Source organism: Miscanthus floridulus, chromosome 4, assembly GCF_019320115.1.
Source record: "Miscanthus floridulus cultivar M001 chromosome 4, ASM1932011v1, whole genome shotgun sequence".
Classification (NCBI taxonomy): Eukaryota; Viridiplantae; Streptophyta; class Magnoliopsida; order Poales; family Poaceae; genus Miscanthus; species Miscanthus floridulus.
Window position 1 is genome coordinate 107,302,900 of NC_089583.1, and position 8,116 is coordinate 107,311,015.

Here is an 8,116-nt window from a genome sequence, read left to right on the forward strand (position 1 = left end):
CTAGTGGCCTCACGCCTAGAGCACATGAGAGCGGGGGGGGGGGGGGGGGGGGGGCGCTGTTATGCATCAATTGACCAGACGCTAGCAATGCGTCGGCGGGATGGCACATCGACATGGTTGACAATGCTGCCACTAGCCGCCTAATAGTTGGCCATCCTTCACTACTACAGAAACATTTTTTTAGGGGCGGCTGATGAGCCTTTGTAGAGGCGGCTCGGCCAGCCACCCCTACCATGTACCGTCTCTACAAATCATGTATTTGTAGGGGCGGTTCCCAGACCGCCCCTACAAATTGATTTGTAGGGGCGGCTGATAACACTAGCCGCCCCTACAAATCAGGCTGATAATACCAGCCGCCCCTATAAATCAATTTGTAGGGGCGGTTCAATCTAGAACCGCCCCTACAGTACATTTTTCCGCAAAAAAAATCAAATTAACAATTCAAATTCGACCAAAATATATATATATACATATATATATATATATATATATATATATATAATTCAAATCTGACCACAAACACAAGAGCATTATATAATTCAAATAGTAGTCTATATGCTTGTATCACCTACTGCCCATTATGCAACAAAGGTCTAACATCTCAGATTGCAACTATGTATAGAACTATGCATAAAAATACTTTCTGCTCATCCAAGCAGTGATCGCATCCAGGTGACCACCACCATCCTCTTTTTCTGCTCTTTATTTACTTTCCTGCACATCTGCACAAGCAAGGCAACAAGGGAAATGATTATTTTCAATACTTGCTAATTGGAAGAGTGAAAAAATACTCAAAACCGGACTGAACTGCTGCTGCTATATAGCTTCACTTATATGAGCTGAAACACATGCATATATTTTTAATGGGCAAGAGCAAACAAGGATCAGTACAGAGATTAACTTAAAACATGCAAAAGTACTGCTCATATGTTAGTGACCAATTGAGATCAATACAGTACATATATGCATGCACACCGAGACATCACATGAGCTAGCTAAAAAGGCTTGTGAATGAACAAGGACAAGACCTTGCTCATTTGAGTAAATAAGCACTTAAGACAAGGCATGCAATAATTATTTACCTAGTGATCATTGTGTCATGGAAATGACAATGCATACAAATAAGTTCATGCACTGGAGTTCCTCTCACTCGATCTACACCAGGCAAACCTGAAACCAGAGCCAAGCTATGCACCGACGTGCTACAAAATTCAGACAACACAATGACTAATTGCTGAATGGAGCTGCAAAAGAACAGAGCATGCATGTACTGAATACCTGGACTACCTGGCTGCAATTGTCAGCCTGCTGTTAGCAACAAGGCAAGGCAAGTGATATATGTGTTTCAGCTCATATATGTGTTTTAGCTCATATAAATGCAACAAGGCAAGTGAACTCATATGAAAGGGGTGCATAACTGCAAGAGTGTCATTGACAGAACAAATTTGAGAGGCACGTTTTGCCAATTCCAATATTTCAACAAATTGATGGCATCTACAGTGAAAAGACGCGTAAGAATTCCCAGGTAAATCTACTAACTAGTGTCATATAGTAAAATTAGGAGGCAGTATTAACCTACAGCTACAGCTCGTTCCCTGAAAACTAGAAAAAAAAAATCACCAGAGAGATCAATTCACCAGGACACATGGGGGCTGAATAGTACAGAATTCATGACTAAGGCACTAAGCTGTGTGGATTTTCCAGTGCCAGTTACAGCTTACAGGCTAAAAGTCAGTCAGATCAAGGAAATCTACCACATCCAACGAATCCACTAAAAATCATCTACAGCAGGGGAAAAGGACAAACCAGCATCAAGTAACCAACATATCAATCTGCAAAGTAAAAACCAGCCAACAAATAGAAGCCTCAGCCTCCAGCATTACAAGAAAACAACTAAATATGATAAATCTATAAAATCTCCTAAGAATATGGCAACTGAACTAACAGAAAGTACAGACATCCTTTTGCTCACAAGAACTTCTAATACTGTAAGAATATCATACGGCATTGAACCAATTTTCATGAATTTGCATTCAACCAGTGATTAATTTTAGAAGTAATCCATTTGCTGGTCAGGGTTTCAGTGTTAGGGTTATTCATAGCCATGGCAGGAAGCTAATGTCAGGGTTTCAGTGTTAGGATCGTAACACAAAGATGAGGCAATCATAATTTGACTGGTGCACTGAAATAATAAAATGAAAATTTTTAGTGATAAAATGAGGAAAGCCTATGCAGGATTTTGGCAGTTAGAATGTAAGGCGGTGGATGTAATCCTAAATTGAAGCATGTCAAACTGAAGAATGTGTTATAGTGCATCTCATCATCAGTTTTACGGGACCGTGAACATAGATCCCCTGCAGACAAGAAAATAGGAACATATCTGAGAGGGAGGTTGGGGAGAGAGAGCACCTCGTGGTGGCAGCAGCATGGGTGCTAGAGAGGCCTTGTAGCGTCGACGGTGCTGGCGTCAGGTGAGGCCCATGGGTTAGCGGCAAGGGCGTCGAGGAGGGGCCGACGGCGCGGGTGGCGGGGCTACCCCTGGGCACTGCTTCCGCTTATTCTTCGCAGCATCACCTTCCTCCTCTAGTCCTCCTGTTGCCACTGCTCTAGCCACGGAAACCAATTCGATTGCTGTTAGAAACCCGATTCCCAGCAATGAAAAAGATTTGATTCGAAGGGAGAGAAGAGACAGAGAGTGCTCACCTGGCTCCTCTGGAGCCAAAGGCCCATCCTCTTCCTCGTCGCCTCCGCTGCGGGGAGCTAGTGGCGCAGGTCGTCGTGGCAGTCGCCGTGGCATGACTAAGCCTGGCCGGATCCACGGCACCGACGGCCGGATCCGCGGCGTTGACGGCTAGATCCACGGCACCGACGGCTGGATCTGCGGCACCGACAGCTAGATCCGCGGCACCGACGACCAGATCCGCTCCACCACGGCCTTGTCCTGGCCGCCCACGGTCGTGCTTCACAAGGGCCGCTGCCTCCGTCCGCCATGCGTTGGAGGCACGCAGGAGCTCGCACGAACAGAGTTATGGTGGTGGAGAAGAGGGTGGAGGAGGATGTCGATGGTGGTGCGGTGAGGGCCGAGGCCACAGTCAGGAGGAGTAGAGTGACGATGGAGACGAATGAAAGGGAGTTTGGAGACTATATATATATGTTAGGGTTTGCTGAGGGGTGTATTTTCGGCCGTCCGATACTAAATCTTGCGGTTGTCAGTGATTGGGCTCAGATGGGCTGTAGCGATTTGTAGGGATGGCTGGTGATTCAGCCGCTCCTACAAATGGACATATATTTGTAGGGGCGGCTTGTATTACTAGCTGTCTCTACTGTGCCATTTGTAGGGGCGGCTGCTGTGCTGGAGCCTGAGCACGCCACTGTAGGGGCGGCTCCAATGTCAGTCGCCTCTAAAAAAAATCTCATTGCTACAAACTATTTTTCACAGTAGTGCTTGGCACGTAAGTCACACCTAGAACCTCTAAAATAGAATCTCTATTGTTAGCTCTAAAAATAATGGACAGAGATCCAATTCTACGAACCTCTCAGGCAGCGGCGGGGTGACCGTGACCACCATTCTCAGCACCTTAAACTCACCACCAGAAACAACAAAACAAATTCTCTATTGCCTGCTTTCAACCTTGCTCTCCATCATGGTGTGGACCTAACCTTAGCCTAAACACACTTTAGCACAAAGAGTTTAGTCCACTAGTAGTCTCAATTACCAAAACGAACACATAGGGCTTTTAGCCACTCCCTCTCTGCCTCCATCTCACTACTCATTTTCCCCTTTTGGCCATACCTAGTGTGCCCAAGCCCCCCTTGCACGACCGCCGGCCTTGACTTGACTGCTAGTGCTAGTGCTGGTACTGCCCTACTCGTATTATTGTTTTGTCCATTTAACCTCATGAATGATAAAGAATAGAAATGACTTGTATTTGTAGCCCCGGTGCACGTTTTGCCCAGCGATGGTTGCTTGATTGCTTTCGTCATGGTCTCGATGAGACGGGTCAGTGGGGATCATACCCGGGATGCCACAGCCGCCCGCTCGGTCACCCCTGACTCTGAGCCTGATACTCACCCCCTCTGTTCATCCGCTTGGTGCAGCGACGCCCACCCCACCAGTATGTCGCCTTCCCAACCTGAGGGTACCCACCTGCCTCCGTATGCTCCCTTGCCCCTGGACTTTACTCGATAGACTTGGTGGGAGTAGTTTGTAACACCCTCGGTGTTACATTGTACAGTTTTTGCTAAAACTATATCATGAGCATCATGTTTATGTATTATTACATGTGGTAAAATGAGAAATTAAATTTTATTGCACTAATTCTAAATTTGAGCTCTAATTTATTCCTTATCCAAATACTCTCCAGCACAGCTCAACTCACAATTGTCATCCTGATCCAACTCCATCTCTCGCTATTCATCTTCTTCCTAATTCCCAAAGTGCGCACAAGGCACACTGCTCTGCTTAGCCCACGCAGCACGCGCACAACGACGACCGACCGTAGCAACAGCATCGCACACGCTACACATTAATTTCACTCACAAGCTCGGCCCGCTGAGCACGTCGCTCGCTCGCTGCTCTGCAAACGCAGCTCAAACACCCTTTCCACACGACAACACTGTAGCAATGATGAAACATTGTAGCTGCTTTAACAGCCTGAGCGAGGGAGAGTGCCTGCCTTGTCTAAGAATAGAAAGCTAGGGGACCGCATGCATGCTCGCCAGGCACAGTGCCATCACGTGTGCTCTATTTTGTGGCTGCATGCGCGTATGCGAGAGCTGGTCCATTTAATTTGCTGTCGCTCCTGTAGCTTGCATGCTGAGAGAGCGAGAGCATGCAGCTGCTTTTGACCAACTAGGTAAATGCACAGCGCCTGGCCGCCTCCTGCCGCTTGCATGCGTTGCTGCTGGCCACTGCTTTGTGCATTAAGTGAGGGCGCTACTGAGCTGTACTCCACGCTGGGCGACCATCTGGGCATGTGCGCGCCGCACCTGGTGACCGCGCTAGCACAGAGAGGCGCGTCCGCGGCGGGGCAAACGATCGTCGTTCTGAATTTGGGTACAGAAGTAGACTTGACCGATGACCCCGTTTGAGACTTGATGAGTGGCTGGCGAGAAACTTCATTTGTCCAGCCGGAGCTAACACGGCAAGGCAAAGCTTCGGTAGCTAGTACATACCCAGCCTAGGTCCACGGTCTACTGTACATCACATTCGTCTATCAACATTGAAGTCTTAAGTACAACGACACACTGCTACACGCTTCTCCAGTTCATTCATAGTAGCCATGCCTAACCTTCTCGCTGTCCTTCTTATCCTCCTCTTGCTTAATTCCATCCCCGCGTCTCTTGTCTTTAGAAGGACACGCCGAGCCTGCCGAGCCATCCCACTCCGCCGCTCACCACCTTACTCTCTAAATCGAGTTTCTCTGTCTTGCTTGAGAAGGCTGCGCTCCGTTGATCTCCCTTCCTGAGCTGCAATCGACTGAGGTAGCTAGACTACAAGAATTCCCTCATTCTCTATTATCTCCTTGACATTAGGTCTCCTCCATTAATTCCTTGACCTGCATGAATGAACCAGCACCTTTCCCTCTCATAATCATGGAAAGTCTAGTTCACTACCCGTCCAGCACATTATGTGATCAGCACCAGCACTCCCTTCATCACGTCAATTTAATTTTCGGATTCAATTAACTGCCCACCTTGTAAAAGCCATATCTCCCTCATACGACCTCCGATTCACTCAATTATTCTTCCTAAAATCATCTAAAATCAAGACCTATCCATCCTTATCATCTTCTTCTTTCCTAGAGCTCATTTGAATTTATTTATTTATCGTGAAATAAATTTTGTTAGATTCCTAAATTCCTGATCTATCTGTTGTTGTATTTTGTTCGTATGGTTCTACTAATGTTTAAGGGTTACTTATTAATTCTAGGTTGCTTGTTATTATTATGGTTACTTAGGGAATGACTTTTGTGATGCACGGGTAGAAATGCTAGCCCTAAAAATTTTACAGTAGACTCATGATAATATTAGATGCTCTCTGTAATTTTTGTAGCCTCTGAATAGCTAATTTATTAAGGTAGCTAGCATACCCTAATTTAAAGCATATGAAATCATTTAAGAAATTAGTTGGTATGACGGATCCTCGTTCTTATCGCTAGATGTTTATTTTAAATTCTGTTGTTTATCATTCCGCACTCTGATATTTGGTATTGTAATAATGTACTTTTAAGAAACTCTGATGTATGAAATGGACAAGTATTGTAACTCGTTCTCATTATTGGATCCTTGGAAAAATATGGATCTTTTGGGTTCTCCCTTGGGGTGTGCCCGACGGATACCGCCTGCTGTAGCTTGCTTTCGGGGTGCTTAGTGTCTGGTGAAAGATGAGCACCTCCGTAAGCGTGTTATTTCGGGCGGTTCTGCCACAGTTGGTACCAGAGCCAATAATGGTTATGAGTTTCATCACTCTTTTTTAAAACTTAAAAATTTGACCAACAAAAACTTTGCGAAAAGTAGGATATGATTATATTATATAAATAAGTATAAGCCCTAGTAATATGGTCTATCTAGGATAGCGGCACTGGTTTTATCTAATCAGTTTTCTGCAGGTACACTGACTTACGTTGTGTAAGAAATCGCTTAGTATACGGAAAGTGAGTGTGCGATGTGCCTAGAAATTTTATGAATGCCGCTATATTCCGGCTTGAGTGAACATATAGGATGATACATGCATCATGATAATAGCATCTTGCTTAAACTAAAATCCCCTACATGTATAATTGGATTAGTAAATTGATAGGATTAACTAAAAGAATGCTTTTAAAAAATGTGCTATCATTTCTCTAATCCCTTGCTCGTGATCGGGAAGGTTGTTCTAAATGGATGGTTCCTATCTCTTATAGATGAATCTAAGGTCTGGACGCGGGAGCACCGGTGCTGGAGCGGTTCACGATCTTGGCGAGGGCCAAGGCGAGAGCCAAGGCGAGAGTGGCTAGTCCCATGAGCCCAACGGGGAGAGCCATGGGGCTCCACTTCTGGCTCCTCCCCCTCCGCCACCGCCACCTCTGATGACTCATGCTGAGATGATGGCTAGAACTGTTGGCTGCTCACCAAGAGTCAGCCCGTGCCATGGAAATCATGGCACAAGCTGTCGTAGGCATTGCTCGCAGAGGCCACGACGGTAATGGTGGGAACGAGAGTGGTGCCCGTCATCCTAAGGGACCCTCCTCTTACCAAGATTTCCTCAAGACCCACCCGCCCACTTTCACACCGACAGATGAGCCCCTAGATGCGGAGCACTGGCTTCGCATTCTGAAGCAGAAGTTTCTGTTGCTCAACGTGGCCGACGAGCAGAAAGTGCGCTTTGCAGTGCAGCAATTATTAGGATCCACAAGTGCATGGTGGGATACCTTCCATGCCATGCAGTAGCCAGATCATCTGGCAACCTGGCAGGAGTTCACCACAGCATTCAGAGAGTTCTATATTCCTACTGGTGTCATCAACCGGAAGCTGACTGAGTTCCTAGAGCTACGCTAGGGGAGTATGACAGTGATGGATTATGTTAATAAGTTCAATCACTTGTTCTAGTATGCTGGGCATTCATGTGGACATTGACGATAAGAAGAAGGACTGCTTTTTTTGTGGCCTTTCTTATATCCTTCAGGAGAAGCTATATACGGTGAACTATCAGACCTTCGGGGCACTGATGAATGCTGCCATTGCCATGGAGGACTTGCAGCAGGATTCCTAGGCAGAGTGGAAGAGGAAGCGGGTGGCTGCGGGGTCTTCCAGCCACCCTCATACTTAGAAGGTACAAGTTGTCCGGCGGGGGCCCTATCAATCATCAGGCGGGCCTTCGTTTCGGTAGCCCCAGCAGACTTTTTAGACTTCTTCCACACAGTACTATACACCCACTCAGTAGGTGCAACCCCAGCAGCCTCAGGGACAACAGGTCCCACCTCGCTAGGGATTTGGAAATAAGCCTGGTCCTTGCTTCAAATGCGACAAAGATGGCCACTATGCCCGGGAGTGTCCCTAGAACCAGCCAGCTCAGTCTACTCAACCATCGATGAACTCTAGGCTGGTCAAATGGACCATGATCAAGAGGAAGGTG

At 46.5% G+C, this 8,116-nt stretch overlaps 1 long non-coding RNA gene across 1 annotated transcript; it reads right to left on the reverse strand.

Moving 5' to 3' along the window:
* Window positions 1–515: 515 nt before the first annotated feature.
* Window positions 516–3,105, reverse strand: LOC136552509 (uncharacterized). The gene is made up of 3 exons (XR_010782830.1): window positions 2,704–3,105; window positions 1,083–2,601; window positions 516–722 (listed from the first exon to the last, which is right to left on the reverse strand). It is a non-coding gene; the product is annotated as an uncharacterized lncRNA (long non-coding RNA).
* Between the last annotated feature and the right edge of the window lie 5,011 nt (window positions 3,106–8,116).